At 36.9% G+C, this 20,280-nt stretch overlaps 1 protein-coding gene across 1 annotated transcript in view; it reads right to left on the bottom strand.

The window, feature by feature from the left end:
* LOC309395980 (zinc metalloproteinase-disintegrin-like ohanin) overlaps nucleotides 1-20,280 on the bottom strand; it is a gene marked incomplete at both ends in the record, with an annotated part of 96,645 nt that overhangs the window by 32,486 nt on the left and 43,879 nt on the right. The gene's annotated exons all lie outside the window — the stretch shown is intronic.

A 20,280-nucleotide genomic window follows, 5' to 3' on the forward strand; every position in this document is an offset into this window, starting at 1 on the left:
AGGGGGGGAATAAGTGGTCAGATGAGACTTCTCCCTGGTCCACAGCTTAATTCAATTAACTTGGGGTGCTCTTGTACATGGGATTTTAAATGTGAAGAGTTGGTTTGTATAGTGTAGTATTTTCTGAGCAACAGGCCTTTTTTTTTGGAAAAATTAGTATTTTTTTTAATATAGCTAGCATTTAATGTTAGCTACTAATCATGAAGCTCAATGAGTTGACTTGTTGGCTGTGAAATATTGTTGGAAAAATTGAATACATGTCATGGGATCTCTGATTTCACTACAGAATATAAAATATTTATGCCATATTAGTTATTTCAGTTTTTGAGCCTTTGCACCTCCACGAGCCCCTCCATTTTCTGAAATAGAAGATTTATGTGTAGATGTTGCCAATTTCAATTGGCATAATATGCATTCAAAGTGCAATTCAGTGGACTGGCTTGCCTTCAGAAGCTGTAGGTGCTACAGCACTGGAGGTTTTTAAAGAGATTGGACAATCATGATACAAAGTCTCCTGGTTGGACAGGGTATTGAAGTAGAAGAAGTCCAAGATCCCTTCCAACTCTGTAATTCTGTATTCTTTAAAGGGTTTTTGAATGGGAAAGATAAACCACAGACAAAGGGAAGGAATTTCTCTTCATTTAAAAACAAAGGGGAGAATAAATGATAAACCAGTATTACAATATATGCCTCCATCTCCAAATATATGCCTGACTTTAATGCTTTTCTTATCTCTGTTTAATGCCGAATATGATTTAGAATCCAATGAGCTTTCTTGAAGTGAGAACTTGGTTTCGTTTTAGAAAGATCAAATAACATTTAAAAATACAGAATTCCAGGATTGAGGTCATTCATCATAGCTGCTATCCAATTGAGCAATCTCAAACCCCTAATTTCTCTTTGTGTTTCTCAAATTTTGCTTCTGAAGAAGAGATCATAACTTAGCATAATCTTAAGAGGCTGGTTGGATTATACTCCATTGCTTGTGTTTGCATTGCATTGAATTCCAAAATGATGTGATAACACTCACCCAAAGTTCCAGCAATTTCAACTCCCTCAATCACTTCTTCTCTATTGGTAAGAATTAGTATAGTTTTTCCTCTGGTTCCCTCCTCTACCTTTTGGATGACAAAGTCAGCTAGGTTTGTTAGGAATCTGTTAGATTTCCCACTTGCTACAGAGTTCGTCTCCCAGTTGATATAGGGTGGTTAAAGTCTACCATTACTATTGTGGTATGTTTACTACCAACATTTAATTGATTAACAAAACGTTCATCTATTCATTTCCAGGCAACAAGATTAATTCTATCTAAATTATTATTGTCTGAGCAACATGTTTTCTTTTTTATGAATGTGGCTACATTTTACTTCACTACATGTAAAACATGCTGTTCTTTGACTATATCAATTTCACTATTATAATATTTAATTTTATTTTATTTGCTAGAGCTAGAATATTTTTCTTTTTATGATTGGTCAATCATAAGTAAGTTTATTGACTGACAATTATAAGATAAATACCCCATAAGCAAATTCTCTGTGTAAATAATTTTTAGTTGTTCATCACAACAATATATGAAAAATTACTATCTGGTTCTTATATCTAACATGCTCCCTTATCTAAATTTGTTTCTAATTCTTTCTTTAGCTAAGTTCAAGTTAATTTGTTTCTCCATTTCTTCTTCCAAATTCTCTTCCCCCACATACTCCCTCATTGGTAAAATCATCATTTTCTATTCTTTGTCTACCCCCACTATGAAAAGAAAATTTATATATGGCACTTTTGTTTGGGGAATTCACTCGTGTTAGTCAAAGAAATTGTTATCTCTTTTTTTTCTATCTGCTTTTTGTTCAAGTATGTGAATGGAAATTTGTCTTAGCAAACTTTTCAAAGCAGAAATCTATCTTCCATTTGGTGTACAAGGGCTGTGTGCAAGTATTGTATATTCTGGCACTCTGTTCATATTTTGCAATCTTCTAAAATAAAGAATAAAACTTGGGAGAAAAAAATATAGAAAGGGTGGGGGGAGAAGACTGAAGCTACCCAAGCCCCTCTCACAATCAGCCGTTCCATTAATCTTGAATTCAGTTACCTAGGATCATGATCTGAAGTTCTTTGCTGCTTACTCTTTTCTATATTACTGTCCTTTCCCTATATTTTCAGTTTTTAATTTGCAAACTGCCCAGAGAACTCCAAGTATTGTGTAGAAGTTTTTGTAATGAAATCTCTGCAAGAAAATAACCAATTTCAGAGAGCATCAAGGAATCCTCAATTTAAAATATAAGAAAAAGGGTACTGGAAAACATTAATGTTCCTGATACAATTCTCTCATTGACATTTCTATTTAACTTGGGTATTTTTAGACTCCTAGACAGCAGATGTTCTATTTCATTTTAAGAGAAAAGCACAAATGCTAGTTTTCATAGAGGAAATTGAAAAACGCATACATAGATAAATAAAACATATGTAACTGCATGGTATAAAAGTAAAACACCTGGAATTTTATTAAGATGTGTAGACTTTTTATATCCACCATATTTTTATTTTTACTAAATATCCTGCTCATTCTGCTTTGTTTTATCACAAGATGTTATTATCAGTTCAACCTGTTCTGTAGTTTCTACACCATAACTTAGTATTTAATCTTGTTTAGATAGTTTAGAACAATTATATTTTTCCTTTTTGTTTCTATTTATTTGTAGCTTTTGTCTTTTACTTCCTGTTCCTTTGTTGTATGCTAAAAGTTGTTAACAACTAAATCAAACAATATTGTTCTGGTCAAAGAGAAGAAACATAAACAGAAAACTTGTTTCAAATTTAAAATTGTTGCATAAGAGCTGCAATTGAGAATCTCTATTATTCTCTAATATTAATCTTCCACCTTTTCTCCAGGGACCTCAAGAACATATATATAGTTCACCTCTCAATTTATACACACAGCTCCAATATTGTGAGTTAGGCTGGGCTGAGAAAGATAATTGTCCAAAGTCATGCAGTGGGGTGCATAGAAACTGGAGACTTAAAACTGGGTGTCCTGGACGCAATGTTTGTGTGGATATGGACTTTGCAGATTGCTTACCAAAAGTCCTCTTGAGTCACAACATCGAGAGTAAGGGAAGAAGAACAAGGCTTCATTTGTCACTTATGAGCTGTCAGTAAAAAAATTAAAAGTTTATGTGAGTTCCCACCTGGACAAGAGGATGATACTTTACTGTACTTGAGAAGAAGTGGCTCCTTGCCAAACCACAATATTCCATAACTGTCAGCAGCCATTTCAAATAGACTTAGAGTATTGTTGCACTAGGATTAAAGTCTTATTTTTCTTGGAAAGTAGGCATCAAAGCAAGAAGGGTCAGATTAAAGTCTTTGGAACCATTCCAGAAAAATATCTGTTCAGTCTCTTCTTGAAACCCTCCACTATGGAGCACCCACCATTTCTAGAGGCAATCCATTGCACTGATTAATTGTTCTCACTCTCAGGAAAGTTCTCTTTAATTCTATGCCAGTGATGGTAAACCTATGGCACGCGTGCCACAGGTGGCACACAGAGCCATTTGTCAGGGCATGTGAGGCACTGCCCTGTCAGCTGGCCAGCGCGCATGCGTGCACTGGCCAGCTGGGTTCACCTTTTTAAAAACCATTTTTCACTCTCCCCAGGCTCCAGAGGCTTTATAGGAGCCTCGGGAGGGTGAAAAGAGCCTCCCCCGCCCTCCCTTAGGGCCTCTGGAGGTTTAGGGACGGTCCGGAGGCTTCCCTGAAGCCTTCGGAACGCTTAAAACAACCCTTCGAGCAAACCAGAAGTGACTTCCGGTTTGCTCGGAGGGTCATTTTAAGCATTCCGAAGGCTTCAGGGACGGTCCGGAAGCTTCCCTGATGCCTTCGGAGCGCTTAAAACGATCCTCCGAAAAAACTGGAAGTGACTTCCGGTTTGCACGGAGGGTCATTTTAAGCATTTCGAAGGCTTCAGGGACGGTCCGGAGGCTTCCCTGACGCCTTCGGAGCACTTAAAATGATCCTCCAAGAAAACTGGAAGTGACTTCCGGTTTGCACGGAGGGTCATTTTAAGCATTTCGAAGGCTTCAGGGAAGCCTCCGGATAGTCCCTGAAGCCTCCGGAGGGCCTCCGGGAGGGCAGGGGAGGCTCTTTTCGCCCTCCCCAGGCTCCTATAAAGCCTCTGGAGCCTGCGGAGGGCGAAAATAGCATGTAAAAATGGGGGGGTCGCACGTTGTGCGTGCATGCACACTGGGGGGGCACGCGCATTGCATTATGGGTGCGGCACACCCGCACATGACTCCCCTGCGCTCCCCCCATTTGTGGCACGTGAGCCAAAAAAGGTTCGCCATCGCTGTTCTATGCCAATAAAGCTAATGGGTCATGGGGAATAATCCTTGTGTATGGCTACTTTTTTTGAGGCTTTAAAAGCCATGGTGGTGCAATGGTTAGAATGCAGTACTGTAGACTACCTCTGCTAACTGCCAGCTGCCAGCTGCCAGTAGTTTGGCAGTTCGATTCTCATCAGCTCAAGGTTGACTCAGCCTTCCATCCTTCTGAGGTCAGTAAAATGAGGATCCAAATTGTTGGAGGCAATATACTGACTCTGTAAACTGCTTAGAGAGGGCTGTAAAGCACTGTGAAGTACTATATAAGTCTAAGTGCTATTGCTATTAGTCACTTCATCAAAAAAAGCAAAAAATGTTTGTCTGGCATGATCTGTTTTTGACAATGGTTTTTTTTTTTGTGAAAAGGTTTTATACAAACAAATTTTCCCCCTTTTACCCCCCACCATATAATGTAAATCACATACAAATACTGTACCCCCTCCCCTCCCCCCGTCTTAAAATAGATTTCTCATTCAAATATTGTACCCCCTCACCTCCCAACAATCATAGTATAAGTTTCTCTTAAAGTAACAATAGCCAAATAACCCCATCATCTAAATTAATTAAACTTATATAAATCATAATATAGGTTTCTCTTAAAGTAGCTATATCTCATTAATCCCATCTTCTAAATTTATTATGCATATATATTTCCCCACCCTCCACCCTAACCCTCCCCCACCTCCCAATCAAACCCACCCCCCTGACTTCCGCTATACACCACTCTAACAATTCCAAGCATCCCATATATTATTTAGTCTGATCATCTGTCAATCTAAACATTCTTACCTAAAGGCTACATAGTACTTCCTAGTCTGATATTTATTCTGTATGTAATCAATCCATTTTACCCATTCCTGTGTATAATTCTCCTGCTTCTGACCTTTTAAGAAAGCTGAAATTTTTGCCATTTCGGCGAACCCCGCCACTTTCTGAATCCATTGATCAATTGTCGGTAAAAAATCTTTTTTCCAATGTTGCGCAATCAACAACCTAGCTGCTGTATTTATTTATTTATTTATTTATTTATTTATTTATTTATTTATTTATTTATTTATTTATTTATTTATTTATTTATTTAATTAGATTTCTAGACCGCCCCCTCTCCCCGAAAGGACTCAGGGCGGTGACCATATACAAAACCAATTTTGTTTCCCCTTTAGTAAAATCCTTAGTTATACCCAATAAAAACATTTGCGGAGTAAATTGTATTCTTTTCTTAAATACATTTTGCATAACCAAAAAGCTTTAACCTTATTGCAAGTCCACCATACATGAAAAAAGGTAGCATCTAGGCACCCGCTTTTTGGTAGTGGAGCTGAAGAAAAGAGAGATACAGTATAGGTGGGATGTTCCAATTGGTTTTATATTCAGATATGAAGGGGTGAGGTACCGTTTGAATACTATAGACAAAGCAAGAGACTTTTACTATGGAATACTCAAGGCAAGTGCAATGCCCCCACATACATCTACACCAACACCAGCAGATTTGGATGTCTTAGAGCAGAGGCTGTTTGAGAAAGCGACAGAAGAACAAAGAAAGCAGACGCAAAAAGAGAAGGAAGCTCAGGGTGCTGTAGGCGGATCACAAGTGGACCCCTCTGGATTTCTTTTAAGTTCTTTCTTGGAGGAACTGTCCAAGACCCTCATTGAAATGCCATTACTTAAGCCAGTGGAACAACGTGTTACTAGATCTACGACTAGACAAATGCTAGAATCTCACAAGCAGGGGAAGCCCCAAGCACAATGTGCCAAGAAGGAAGGTAAGAAGCAAATTGGAGCCATGGGAGGAGGAGAAGGGCCGAAGATTAGTCTTGTGGAGAGAGATCTTCAGCAAATGCTCTCAACGCTTCAGATCAGGCCAAAAGATGTTTAAATTATTATCTTGGAATGTGAATGGATTGAATTCTCCACAAAAAAGGAAAAATGTTTTATTATTTGAAGCAATTTAATAATGATGTTGTTTGTCTTCAAGAGACTCATATTAGGTTGCAAGACCAGAAGTATTTAGTGAATTCAAAATTGGGAACATCTTATGCTGCCTCTTATTTGGTAAAGAAAAATGGAGTGGTGATATATATAAATAAAAGATTTTCAACTAAAGTTATAGAGGTGGATGAAAGTGGTAGATATATAGCAATTGAACTTGATACAGACTTTGTTTTTGACAATGTTGATTTCTATTGATTGTAGAGGTAATTAGCAAGAAACCTGCCATGGACTTAATCCTTACTAAAAAGGTAAAGGTTTACCTGTCACAGTGTTCATCTCCATTTCCTGGCCGAGGGAATTGAAATGATAGAGGATATTGAAGTTGCAGGAATGATAGCCTTCTGGAAATGGGTGACCATTATGATTCATAGAAAATCTGACAGTTCCCCTTATCTATTGAGACATTTCATTCATTTTCTAAACAGGGCGAATAATTTGGAGTGGTTATTTAGAGGAGGGATTACCCAATGAAATTCAGTCCTGGAAAAATAATGACAGGCAAAAAAAAATAGGTTTAAAAAAACATAATTCACATTTGGAATTAGCCATTATGAGAAGTGGCACTGGTTCATAGCTTGACTAGCATCATAGAGCACTGGATAGTAGGGCTAAAAGGGACCTTGGAAGTCTCTCAGTCTAACCCCCTGTTCAATAAAGCTGACTTTATACCATCCAAGTCAAATGGCTGCCAATCTGTTTTTGAAAAACTCCAGTGATGCAGCATCTACAACTCTATTCCATGGATTTATTGTTCTTACTGTCTTACTTTTAGGTTGGATCTCCCTTCTTCTCTGTGATACTGGAAGACAATTATCATGTCCTCTTTAATCCTTCTTTTTAATAGGCTAAACATACATAGCTCCCTCAACCTTCCCCCCCCCCCCGAAAACCTGTTTTTTCATAGATGTCATGGAGATCGAGGATTATTATGAGCTTTGAAAGGAGAGAAACTCTCTGAAAGCCATTTCCTGGGAGACCAAAGGATTTCTTCTGCAGTTGCTTGTGCACTTGAAAAGAAGAGTTGGAAGAGACCTTGGAGGTCTTCTAGTCCAACCCCCTGCTGAGGCAGGAAACCCTATTTCAGACAAATGGTTGTCCAATCTTTTCTTTAAAACTTCCAGTGTTGGAGCCTTCACAAAGCCTGGAGGCAACTTGTTCCACTATAATGAGAACATAGTGCTAGATTAGATGGGCCAGAGATTCGATCCAGTGTATGCTCCTAAATACATATATGAGGTGATATTTTGCTGGTTCGGAACAGTTTCCCTGAACCGGTAGTGGAAATCATTGGTGGCTCCGCCCACCTGCCCCGGCTCTATGTCCTCCCATTTAGGCACATTTTCAAGCCAAAGCACATGCATGGAAAGCTGGGCGCATGCATGGATGGGGGGGGGGGGACTCACATTTGCGAACCGGTACGGAAGGTAAGTGAATACCGCCCCTGGTACATATGTTTTATTCCTGAGAAACTTGCAAAGAATGATACTTAGAAAGTGTGTGAATATTACTTTCAGATCTATTTCTTTAAAACCTATTTCTTTGAAATGAATCCCTTGGTGTTTGGCTTTCTTCATGTTACATTCATTTATGAACTTTGTAGTTGTCTACTTCCCCTGCTGCCCCCTCATTTTTAAAAAGTACACAACTCTCATTTACAGCAGTGGCTCAAAAGATAATATCAGAAGAAGATAACAACTCTTAGCTTTTTTGCCTTATGACCATTTCTGGCAATGTCCATTTTTACATTTACAAAAATTTCACATGCCCTGTGGTGGCATTTCACTTGTCTTTCTCCTTATGGAATTACACACCAAATTCTCTCTGTATTTGTCAAAATATTATTTTGTTCTAATCAGGACGTTGGAAGAATTAAGAGTTCCAATAATGTAGATGAGCTAATCCTTGAAAGACAAGTATAAACTCTAGCACAGTAAATCACATCTGTGTCAAGAACCTATAATAATAAACAGACATTCTGACATGTAGACTTTCTCATGGCAGGGATCAGGAAATACTAAGAAAACATATACCCTAATCATTACTGCAAAAAAAATTGTTTAGCAAAATGAAGACACTAAAACCCTTATTGATATTTCAGTGCTGTCTTTTACATAAGGTGATGGATTTTTCCACTGTGGCATCTGTTTTTTAAAAATTATATTTTCCAGTATCTTCCCAGGTATTGACGTTAGGCTGATTGGTCTGTAGTTTCCTGGGTCTGGTTTATTTAACTTTTATTTAAAATGGGAAATACATCAGCTCTTTTCCAGTCCTCCGGTAGTTCCCTGGTGCTCCAAGATTTTTTAAAGATGTAGAATTCTGGGGTGTAATCCTGATGATTTGTATTCATCCAGATCAGACAGGTGTTCTCTTATTATGCTTTTGCTTATTTTAACTTTTATTTCTAGTCTGCCTTTTACAGTTATGTTCCTGGTAGGTTGGGCTATAATTTCTTTTTGCGTGAAGACCAATGCAAAGAATGAGTTAAGGAGCTCTGCATTCTCTCTGCATTCGCCTGTTATTTCTTTGCTGTCTTCTCTCTTTAGTGGACCAACTGTTTCCTTGATTTTTTTCTTGTTATTTATATGTTGGAATATTTAAATTTATTTATTATCTTTTACTTTTGTTGCAAGTCTTTGTTCATTTTGAGCCTTTGCTTTCCTGTCTGCGTCTTTGCAGATTCTGGCTATCTGCTGATATCCTGCCTTATTTATGTGTCCCTCTTTCCATTTTTCATACTTGTCCTTTTTGTCTTTCAATTTGTCAGAGAGATCTTTGTGCAGCCATGCTTGTTTCTTCTTTGATTTTTTATTTTTCTTTATCAGTGAGATTGTGATGGCCTGGGTTTTTATGATAGTACTTTTCAGAGTTTCCCAAGATTCTTGAATTGCTTCCCCCTTTAGGATTTTCATCCAAGGAATCTTTCCCAAGTTCTCTCTGAGTTTACTAAAATCAGCTCTCTTAAAATCTAAGACTCTGGTATCATTATATTCTCTTGCTTATGTTTGCAATATGTTGAAATCTAGTATGACACGGTCACCCTCACCTAACGTTCCTGCAGTTTCAACTCCTTCTATCACTTCTTCTCTGTTTGTAAGTATTAAATCCAGTATGGCTGTGCTCCTAGTTCCTTCCTCTACCTTTTGGAAAATAAAGTTGTCAGCTAGGTTGGTCAGGAACCTATTTGATTTCTCACTTGGTGCAGAATTAGTTTTCCAGCGGATTTTAGGGTAATTGAAGTTCCCCACTACTATTGTAGTGTTTCCTACATATGTTTGTTAGTTGGTTGCCAAAAAGGATATCTATTTTTTCTGCTTGATTGGGTGGCCTATAATATACACCTATGGCCATGTCATTCTTTTTTTCTTTTATGTTAACCAATATGCATTCTAGGAGGTTTCGTCTTTGGTTTCTTGTAATTCTGTAGCAATATAGTGGTTCTTTACATACAGTGCAATTCCACCTCTTCTTTTATGGGGTCAGAAATAAATTTCTGTTATTTCAACTATTTCATATCTACATTTGTGTATTAATAGTTCAAGTTCACCCTGTTTGTTCCCCAGACTTTGTATATAAGCACTTGAGATCTTTATGCCTGAGTCTGGGTATGCTTCCTATGTCTCCTGTTTGGTGTTTCAATTTGTCTTCCTTATCATCCCTCCTTACTTCATTTTCTGACTTGCTTTCTAGGGGTTTTTGCTTGGAATTAGGTCCTGGAGATCCTAAAGATTGGTCACTCTCCCCCCCCTCAATTTTAGTTTAGCTTATACATATTTAGCCCTCCTTTTTTGTCTTTATTTTTAGGTGTTGCTTTATGGCCCCAGAATTATAGTCTCACAATTCCTTTGCAAATTTGATTGTGTCCTGGACATAACGCAAATGTTCCTAGGCATTGAATGAAAGGAGGAAAATGATGGATAATATTTTAAGTTATTCTGCAACATGGTTTTCCTTTTGTACAAATGTCTGAAGAGGAAAAAAAAGTATGAAAGTCAATGAGACATATGTGAATAACTGAACATCATCATTCATTTTGCCCTTCAGTAGATCTGAATGTCTCCATGCTGCAAAGGATCTCAAAGTGAGTTCTCATGATCTATTGATCATAATCTTATCTTCATCAGACCAAATTTCTAAGCCAGTTATTGCTACATGAATATTCAACCAAGTTACTGAAGTAAACACTTTCTGGAATAATCTAGTTACTGAACTAAGTTGTTTTCTAGGCCAAATGACTCAGCTTTATTGCACTCAAATCCGGAAAAGTTAAATTCTTGTATAAGTCCATCTCCTATGTCTCTTTAAATTTGTTCCATGAACACAGTGAAAATCTGAATCAGAGCACGGAGTGGTTTAAATTCAAAAAGTGAAATAACTTTTGCCATGTCTTCTTACTAAATTTTCATAGTTGAGAATTTCAGATACTCTCATCCTTATATCAGTGATGCCAAGGCTGTACTTGTACTACAGAAAAGACAAAAAAGTTAAGAAGAGATCACAATTTTAAAATTGGGGGGGGGGGGGGGTTGAATAACAGAGAAAAAGAACAGGGCAGGGCAGGAAGCGATTTAAAAATCATTGAATTTGCTGAATTGGACAAAAATAATAATTCTATATAAAGCAGTCCAATGATTTTTTTTCTACTAATTTTTAACCTATATTTGTTTGGTTAATATGTCATCATGATTAATTTTTCAGCACCACACAAGAGTCCTCCTCCTGGCTAGAGAAAATTTTGGTCAGTCTACTGAAACGCTTCCCTAAATTGGATGCCGTATTTCCATGTTTAGAGAAATGTAAGATCATTACCCATCTTATTCTTCATGCGTTGTCAACTTGAATAAACAAATAGTTGAGGAATGTTTCCAAGAAACCCACAAAAGCTGGAATAAAATAAATCCAGATAGGGATTCTGGGTGTCAATCTTGCAAAATAGTCTGGACAAAAAGCACGCCCAGCAATGCTACCTCTGGGTAGTTACTGTAAGTTTCCATTAACAGAGGGGCACTATGGCTCATTGGTCAAAGACACATAGGTTGTTAGCTGGCGAGCTGACAGATCAGATTTAAGACCCAACTGCTGAATAATAGGTTGAGCTCCCATTCTTGTCCCAGGTCCTTCCCACCCAGCAGTTCTTAAGCATGTAAATGTGATTAATAGGTACCACTTTGGTGGGAAGATTAGTGTTCCGAGTGCATTTGGGATATAGCCATTCTGGCTACGTGACCCTGGAAATTATCTTCAGATAACACTGGATCCCTCAGCAAAAGAAATGAAGATGATCAAGTCAACATCCCCTGCAGTTTTGAATTCCTCCTTAAAACTCAGCAATGTTTGTTTTATTTTATTTCCTTATAATTGATACAATTATGATCAGAAAAATAGAAGCAATTGCACATTTTCAATACAAGCATGGAATGTCTGTACTATATTTGTATGGTGATAACCTGGTATGGAATCCAATGGTGTATATTTCCTAGGGTTGACAAAAAATAGAGAGGGTTTCTAGCTATGGAAATGGATGAATACATTGTCTGAAAGATTACGTTTTGGTGCAAAACTTTATTCTCATAAGGGTGAGATAGGATATAAAATGTTTCACCCAGATATACACTCTTATATACGAAGTATTTCACCCATATGTGTGTGTGTGTGTGTGTGTGCGTGTGTGTATGTTGTGTCACAGTTTATTTATCAGTTTATTTATCAGCACAAATACAACACACACACACACAAACACGCCACTAATACATACCTATTTCCCTGGCTCAGCTGATAAGGAGGAGAGCCTGTGGCTTAGTGGCTAATACATCTGCCTAATATGTAATACAGCCCAGGTTCAAATCCCAGTAAGGGTATGGCTAGCTGATGAGAGCTAAATGAGAGCTTGAAATAGATCTATACTAGTCTCCCTTTATTTATTTATCAGCACAAATACAAAATAAACATAGCAGAGTCAACATTAAAAATAAAAATATGGTTTTCTGCCTGGATGGTCTTCTGTAATGAACCAAAGGACAGAAAGGGGGAGTAGTGAGCTCCCTCCCATATTTGGGCATATCAGGGGTTGTAACACACACACATACATACATACATACATACATACATACATGTTTATTTATTTATCAGCACAAATACAACACACACACACACACACATATATTGTTGTACACTCAATCAATCAGTCTTTATTTGGTCATAGACCAACATATAAAACACAAAAATCACACAAGCAAAAATATAATTATTTTAAATAATCTTTAAAAAGTTAGAGAAAATACTATATTTGTATTTGGCTGTGGTCAAGGAAATAAAATCAGATTGACTCAATAATAACAACTTAAGGTAAGAGACAGAATAACCAGGATATTTAGTAAATATTTAATAAGGAATATGAATAATAATTCTTGGCAAGCATCTGCATAAGAGGGTAATGGAGTGAATTACAGTGCAGAATAACATGGAGCTGGAGGCTGAAACATATGATGAATGGTAACAGGAACTAGTCTGATGAGAAGAAGGGCAATGGGTGACATAATAACAGTTTTGCAATATTTAAGGGACTGTCACAAAAAAGAAGGAAACAACCTATTCCCAAAAGCAAGACAAGAAGTTACCAAGGTGAGATCCAGCATAGAACTAAGAAGAAGAAAAAAACCTGACAGTGAGAACAATTAACCAGTGAAACAGTTTGCTGAGGAAATTGTGGCTGCTTCATCACTGAAGACTTTTAAGAAGAGATTGGACAGACTCTGTTATTCTTTCCTCCTATTATTCTTTTCTTATTCTGTTATATTCAATCATTTCAATCATTCCTCTACTGCATAGACCCATGATGGCGAATGTATGGCACCCCAGTTCAGCTTTCCTTCCCATACATGGGCATGTGCCAGCTGGTCATCGGGTCTTTGCCACGCATGCGTTGGGGGCAGGCCACACGCAGGAGGTCGCATGTGTGGGGGAGGGATCCGTGAGGGGGGAAGGGTCCTTCCGGGGGGCATGTGCATGCATGCCAGGGTGGGGAACATGTGGAGGGAGGTGTCAAATGCACATTGGATTTTGGGAGCCGTAGGCGCACTTGGACCTTGGGTTCAGAAAAGGTTACTCATCACTGGCATAGACTGATTAAAAAAGCAGATTTTTAATATATATTTTCTTTCAGTAATGTCTGTTGGGAGGGCATTGAATATGGTTAAAGATAAAGCTCTTCTGAATTTTGGAATCTTTATATGGCTAAGACATCTAGATGGTCGGAAAAAGTGCGCAGTGGGTCAAGAAAGTGTTTCTGGGTAGAACTGAAAAGTCTGCTTGCCTCTTCCTGTACACTTTCTGGCAAGATGCACAACCTGAAACCCTGTTATCTCCTTTGCCTGTAACATCATCACTTCTTGGTTTCGAACAAAGTATTACTTAATTCCGCAGATGTCTTGGATCAAACCCAAGTCATTTGACTGAAAAACCGTCTTTGCTTTAACTATGACAACTACAAGAGCATTAATAATATTTATACTCTTAATAAAATAAACAAAACATAAGACACTATCTTACTTCAAACCGTGGCATACACTGATGACTGCAGTTGAGTCAATATCATTATCCATGATAATAGCAGTGATCCTGTATGGAGGTAAGAGGAATACGCTGGTTAAACCTTGTTTGCAGTATGTACAGTTCCAAAAGTGCAGTTCCAAAGTATTCTACCACATCAATGAAAAAATGATTAAGAGGGCAACTAGTCCAGAATGTTTTGCTAGAGGAGGAACCTGCTTAGTATTGATTGTTTAAAGTGAGCATAGGATACGATAATCACAAGTCTCTATTAAAGGAAGTTCACACTGCAGAGAGAGCCTCTATGATTGTAAAAAGCTAATAACTTTTGGGAAGACAATCAAGAAAGAAATAAAAAATGTTCTGTTCCAAATAACAAGCTCTTTTCTCCACCAACCTTGTCTTCTTGGAGGTCAACTCTAGTGCTGCACCACAGGATTTGATGAATTAACTCTCAAACTATGTTCTAAAATCTTATAATAAGGTAGGAAAAATTCCACATTTAATAATGATACCAATTAATTATTATTTCTCTGACCTCCCACAATGAAAGCTTTCAGAAACATACATCAGAAATATAAATACACAATACCAAAAAAAAAAAAAAAGATGACTATTTAACATGGAAGACTCCATCTAGTGGTTGAATTTTGATCACTAACATCTTCTGGAAGGAGGACCAATATAGATATCAAAATCAGAAGATTTCGGTTACACATTAAGTAGGATGCTTTTTTTAATCAATTGGGGAGGGGGAAGTGACCATGGACCTTAGGAAGCACGTTAGTGCTGTGATATTGTAACAGGTTCTGGCCCCTTTTAGTGAGAGGGAAATATAATGGATTTCTATATTCTGTACAAGCAAAGTGAATTCCTCTCACAAATTCCTCTCAGAAACAAATGACTTTGCTGATATCACTGTAATCTGGTTTAAAAAGCAAAGTGCATCCTATCAACTTGATGTTCTCATAATAAACCTATTTGTGGGGCTCACTCCCCAAAACGTTTGCTCTTAATCAGTAGGAAAGAATTGATTGATTGAAATTTTGCAATACGATTATTATTTCTGTAGGATTATGTCCAAGAATATACACTTTTCACATTGCCCTCAAAACGTTAAGGGAACTTCTATGTTAATATACTTATTTTATTCTAGGAGACCACTGGCTCTTCATTCACTAAATTCATATTTCATGCTATCTTCATATTTGGTCTGAAATGCAAAGAGTGCAATGTTTATTTTTAAAAAAAATCTCTGCTCACTTAACTAGTCTACACCTTTGTCAAATGGAAACCCATAACCAGTTCATTTATTAGATTTAGAGTATTTCATCTGGTGCTTGAAAGGCACTGTAAAATCTTCTTAAATTTAACTTTCTTGCATAAGTTCAAAATCTCTAATTCAACAACTTGGTAAATGAGGTAGGGCTGAGACAGAGAGACTGACTCAAAAAATATCCAGTGAGGTTCCATGGTTGAGGATAGACTTGAATCTGGTCCCCAGTCCCAATCTTGAGCTGTAACCACTACATCATGTTCACCTAGAACCCAACTTTTATATTTCAAACTGATGCATTCTGGGAAGTTAGAAAGGATAATTTCATATCTCATGGTTCACAGTTATCACTGCTTCCCATCATCTTCTATCAAAGATGACCCAAGAGCATAAAAAAGAAGAGATCTCTTAAAATTATCCATTAATAGTAACTTTATTTCAGGCACAAGGGACCAGATTCACAAGTGCGGAGTTCATTGTATTCTGCCTAGTATACAGGAATCTCCATAGATCGCTTGCCTTCTCTTGGAAACAGATGAGTAAGATTCCATTGTGTGTGTGTGTGTGTGTGTGTGTGTGTGTGTGTGTGAGTCCTGGATCTTTTGCAACTCTATAAAGATGCAAGGCTAATTTCCTCCTTGCTTGATCCTTCCACCCTGTTTGACTGGGAGTTTCCCAAGATTTTATTAGTTATAGTAACCTATTAACATTCGGAAATTAATGTTTTAAGTCTCCTCAATTGTGTGTGAATTAGGCAGCCATATAAATTTGTTTAATAAATAAATTATCCAAGCAGGCACATAGATTGCAATGCAAAAATCCAGATAACCATCAGATGCCAGAAAAGGGATACCAAAACCTCTCTTGACTGATAATAAATATTCGTCCAGATTTAATAATCCTGCCCAGTAGGGTTCTTCATTTTCATGAGATATTAGAGCTGTGTAAGTTTCACTCAAACTACGTCAAGTGCAAATCTTGATATAAATGTACATGGACTTCTCTCATGTTTCTGCAATTTGACAGATTTTTAATCAAAGTGAAATGGACTTTCGGAATTGTACAGTCTTATGAGACTTATCATATGTCATCTTTACTTGCAGCTCTCTCTAAAAATCTCTCTATGAAAATATTATTCAAAATATTAAAATCTCTAAGGTTTTAAATAGGATCAGATCCAACTTAAAAATAAAACAGGTAATAGGTCTCAATTACAACCTATCTCCCATTGTCACTTTTGATAGTCTATGAACTCTGACAAAAATGTGATTTGGTAATAATTTCCCTTTACAAAACACAACAATAAACAAACTTTAAAATGAACAATAAAAACAGTTGGAATTTCATGGAAATTTGTTTGAAGAGCCTAATGGCAAAAATTTGAGAGTAGTAGAATTTTAACTCTAACTTTGCTTCACATGAATATTGAGCAAAATCTAGGGTCAGATTCAGTAATGAATATGAAGATTTTTTTCTTACCTCTTCCTCACATTGCTCAATTCCTCTTTTGGACAATGCAGGGACTTTTTGTGGATACACCATAATCTTTAACTTTCCCAGATTCCAGGATTGTACAGCTCCCTTCGAAAGAAAGAAAGAAAGAAAGAAAGAAAGAAAGAAAGAAAGAAAGAAAGAAAGAAAGAAAGAAGGAAAGGAAGGAAGGAAGGAAGGAAGGAAGGAGGGAAGGAAGGTTCACTTTGCTATGTTACTCTACTATTTTCAAACCTACTACATAATTTATTATTCAGTTATCAATGGAGGAAATGGAATCTTTTTCTAGTGGAACACAGCACAGAAATCAAGAGAGTTTTGGTGCATATGAAATTTGCTAAATGATGTTTGATAAGGAGGAAAGAAACATTTTAAGATAATTTAGAATCTTGCATTAAGAAAAGTTAAATGTCATGTTAGCTTGAGAACAGTTTGAAGATAACAACAATAACACTAGCTGTGGTTTGCTCAATAATATGCCAGCCTAATTCCATGATGTCTAATTGACAGAGTGGAAAAAAATTAAAACTGAAAATGCTTCATTTCTTTAATATTTTCCTTCCTGAATTTTTCTTCTAACAAAGTCTCTCTCTGTGTCCTCTTCAGTCTTCAAATCCTTTTCTATTCACATTATTGGAAAACCTTCTATCCAATTAGAACATATTTTTATTTTGAGGATCTTAGATCTTTTCTTTTTTAAGATATGCTTTCTGATTGACAAAGTTTAAGCAATTACAAAAATACAATCTATGAAAATTGATAACAGATGCAATCTTCGAATTGTCTTTGATAGGTCTGTAGAAATTGAAGGGGAACAAATTTTGCTTAATCATCAAAGGAAACAATCTAGTAATCTGTTGTGTGCAATAATCTCTTAGCTGTAAGAATTTGAACAAGGAAACCAAATGAAATATCTTACCTTAATATGGAAAAACCGCTAAGCAGATAGTTACCAAGAGAACCTGGATCATTTTGGAGCCTAGATTTGGCTGGCAGACAAATATCTATTTTTGCTTTCAAGCCAACCTGAGCTTTTGTCCTGTTGACTGTGAGAAGCAATTAATGAGTCCTTCAGCTTCATTCATGCTCTTATATGAGAAGATATTTGCTAAAGGATTTCCACAAATTCTAAGTTGTAACAGTACTATTGGATGGCAAATTTCCAGTTGGCTTAGCATATGTCACTCCACTCTGGATGGGAAGGGCTCTTTCAAGGCATCCCCCAAAGCAGAAGCCCAAAGGAGGAGATTAATTGGTCACAGCAGATCTCTTCCTACCCTGCATATTAACAAAATTAAATTTTGGTACTTTGTGCATGAGTGTTTAATAACAATCTAGCATCCTTTTAATATTGCTAGCATTTAGTGCTACAGTATTTGCTAATCAGGAAGCTCAATGACATGACTTGTAGTCTTTGAAAAATGATCTTATTGTGGGAAAGACTGAATCCATGTCAATGCATCTACCAAAAGGATTCCTGACTTCACTACATGAATACAAAAGCTTTATGCCATAATAGATCTTTCAATTTTTAAGAGATACCAGGAGCCTTTGTATAACATCTCTACCAGAACTCCTTTATCTGAAATAAAAGATGTATGTCTTGGTGGTGCAAATTTAAGCTGACGTAATATGCATTCAAAGTGAGAATAGTCAGTGGAATGGCTTACCTCCAGAAGTTGCTACAGCATTGGAGGTTTTTAAGAAGAGATTGGAAAACCATTATTTCCAGCATGGAAACATTCTAGTGGTTGGAGTAGAAGATGTCCAAGGTCAATTCCAGCTCTGTTATTCTGTATTTTTAAGGGTTCTTGAATGGGAACGTGAAGATGAATTATAGAAAAAGGGAAAGAACCTTCTCTTCATTTAGAAACAAGGAGGTATGTAAGCCTTCTGCACTTACCATCAACAGAAATCCTCTCTTGCAAGGACACCAAACTAAATAAAATTGCAAAAACTGTCTAGGTGAAGAGCTATAATAGTAGCCTCAAGCCATTCTTTATCCTGAATTTAGCTTTTCTGTTTTAGGGGAGAATAAATGATAAACTAGCATTATTATATATACATGCCTTGCAAACATAAACTTGCTTTTAAAGTTATTTTTATCCAAATAGCATCAAGCTTGTGAACTCTCTAGTTTCCTCTTTCTGCTATGTATTCAAAATCAGTTTTGCAGTATATATTTATGAATTTATATAGCATGTGTATATGTTTGTTATGTATGTGTATATGCATAGAGGTATACTTTCTTTTGAGAGGGGGCAACAGAATTTCATTTTTAATGTGGGCCAGTAAAAACGACAATAAAGGTTATCTTATTTTATCCTCATATCTGCTATCCAACTGAATAACCTCACACACCCCAATTAATTTGTCTCTGTCTCTATATTTTGTTTTTGAAAATGAGATTATCATTCACAAGTTGGTAATCAAGGAAGCTTCTAGATCATCACATATTTCTCCCCTATAATACCGTTCATTTCCAGGAGACTCAGATTAATTCTATCTAAATTATTATTGTCTAATTAACATGTTTTCTTTTCTATGAATGTGGCTACATTTTATTTTTTTCTGCATGTGAAATATGTGGTTCTTTAACACACCCCCTTATCTAAATCTGTTTCTAATTCTTTCTGCAGATCAGCCCAAGTTATTTTCGGACTCCATCTCTTCTGCCAGATTCTGGGGAATACTAGGCCTTAGGATTTCCCATCTGTTCTCTTCCTCCATATGCTGCCTCATTAAGTAAAATCACCATTATCTATTTTATGTCTAGCTCCACCATGGGAAAAAAAAAAGCTATACATGCAACTTTTGCTAGGGGAATTCACTAGTGCTAGTCAAATAAATTGCTATGGCATCTTTCTCCACCTACCTCCTTTCAAAGGAAAAATCTATTGTGCATTTAGTGTGCAAGGGGTTTGGGCAAATATTGGGCATTCTGGAAAGTGCTGCACATCGTACCTCCTCTGATATTGTAACTTTCATTACTCAAACAGAGTCCATTAAAACGCCTCAGCTTGCAAGCTACTCTATAGCTCCCAAATTTGCTCTTTTTCAAAGCTTAATATTCTTGAAACCCTTCAAAATAAGTAAATTCAAGACACACCTATGGTTTTAAAATGTATCCAAAGCACCATCTTACGTGTAGAGATAGGTATAGATTTGTTGGATACTGGAGCCTGGTGTCTTCTTACTAGCTTTTAACTGAAAGATAAATATGTGAATGAAGTGATCAGAACTGGAACCCCCAACCCCCACTCCTACTCTTCCCCTGATGGCTTCTTACCCAAGTAGTTTTTTAAAATCAGCCTTACTTAGCTTTCAAGCTGTATTAAGATTGGCTGACTTAAAGAGAGATCCAACCTAGAATTAAGGAGAAATTTTGTCCTAGTGAGAACAATTAATCAGAGATGGCTTGACTCCAGAAGCTGTGGATGCTCCATCTATGGAGGTTTTCAAGAAAAGACTGGACATTCATTTGTCCAGGATACTATAAAGTCTCCTGCCTTGGCCGGAGGATTGGACTAGAAGATCTCAAAGGTCCCTTCCAGTCCCAAATTCCAAGTGCTGACTCCTAATAAAGATTGTCTG

This window comes from Natrix helvetica (assembly GCF_964273705.1).
Source record: "Natrix helvetica genome assembly, chromosome: 8".
In the NCBI taxonomy this organism is placed as follows: domain Eukaryota; kingdom Metazoa; phylum Chordata; class Lepidosauria; order Squamata; family Natricidae; genus Natrix; species Natrix helvetica.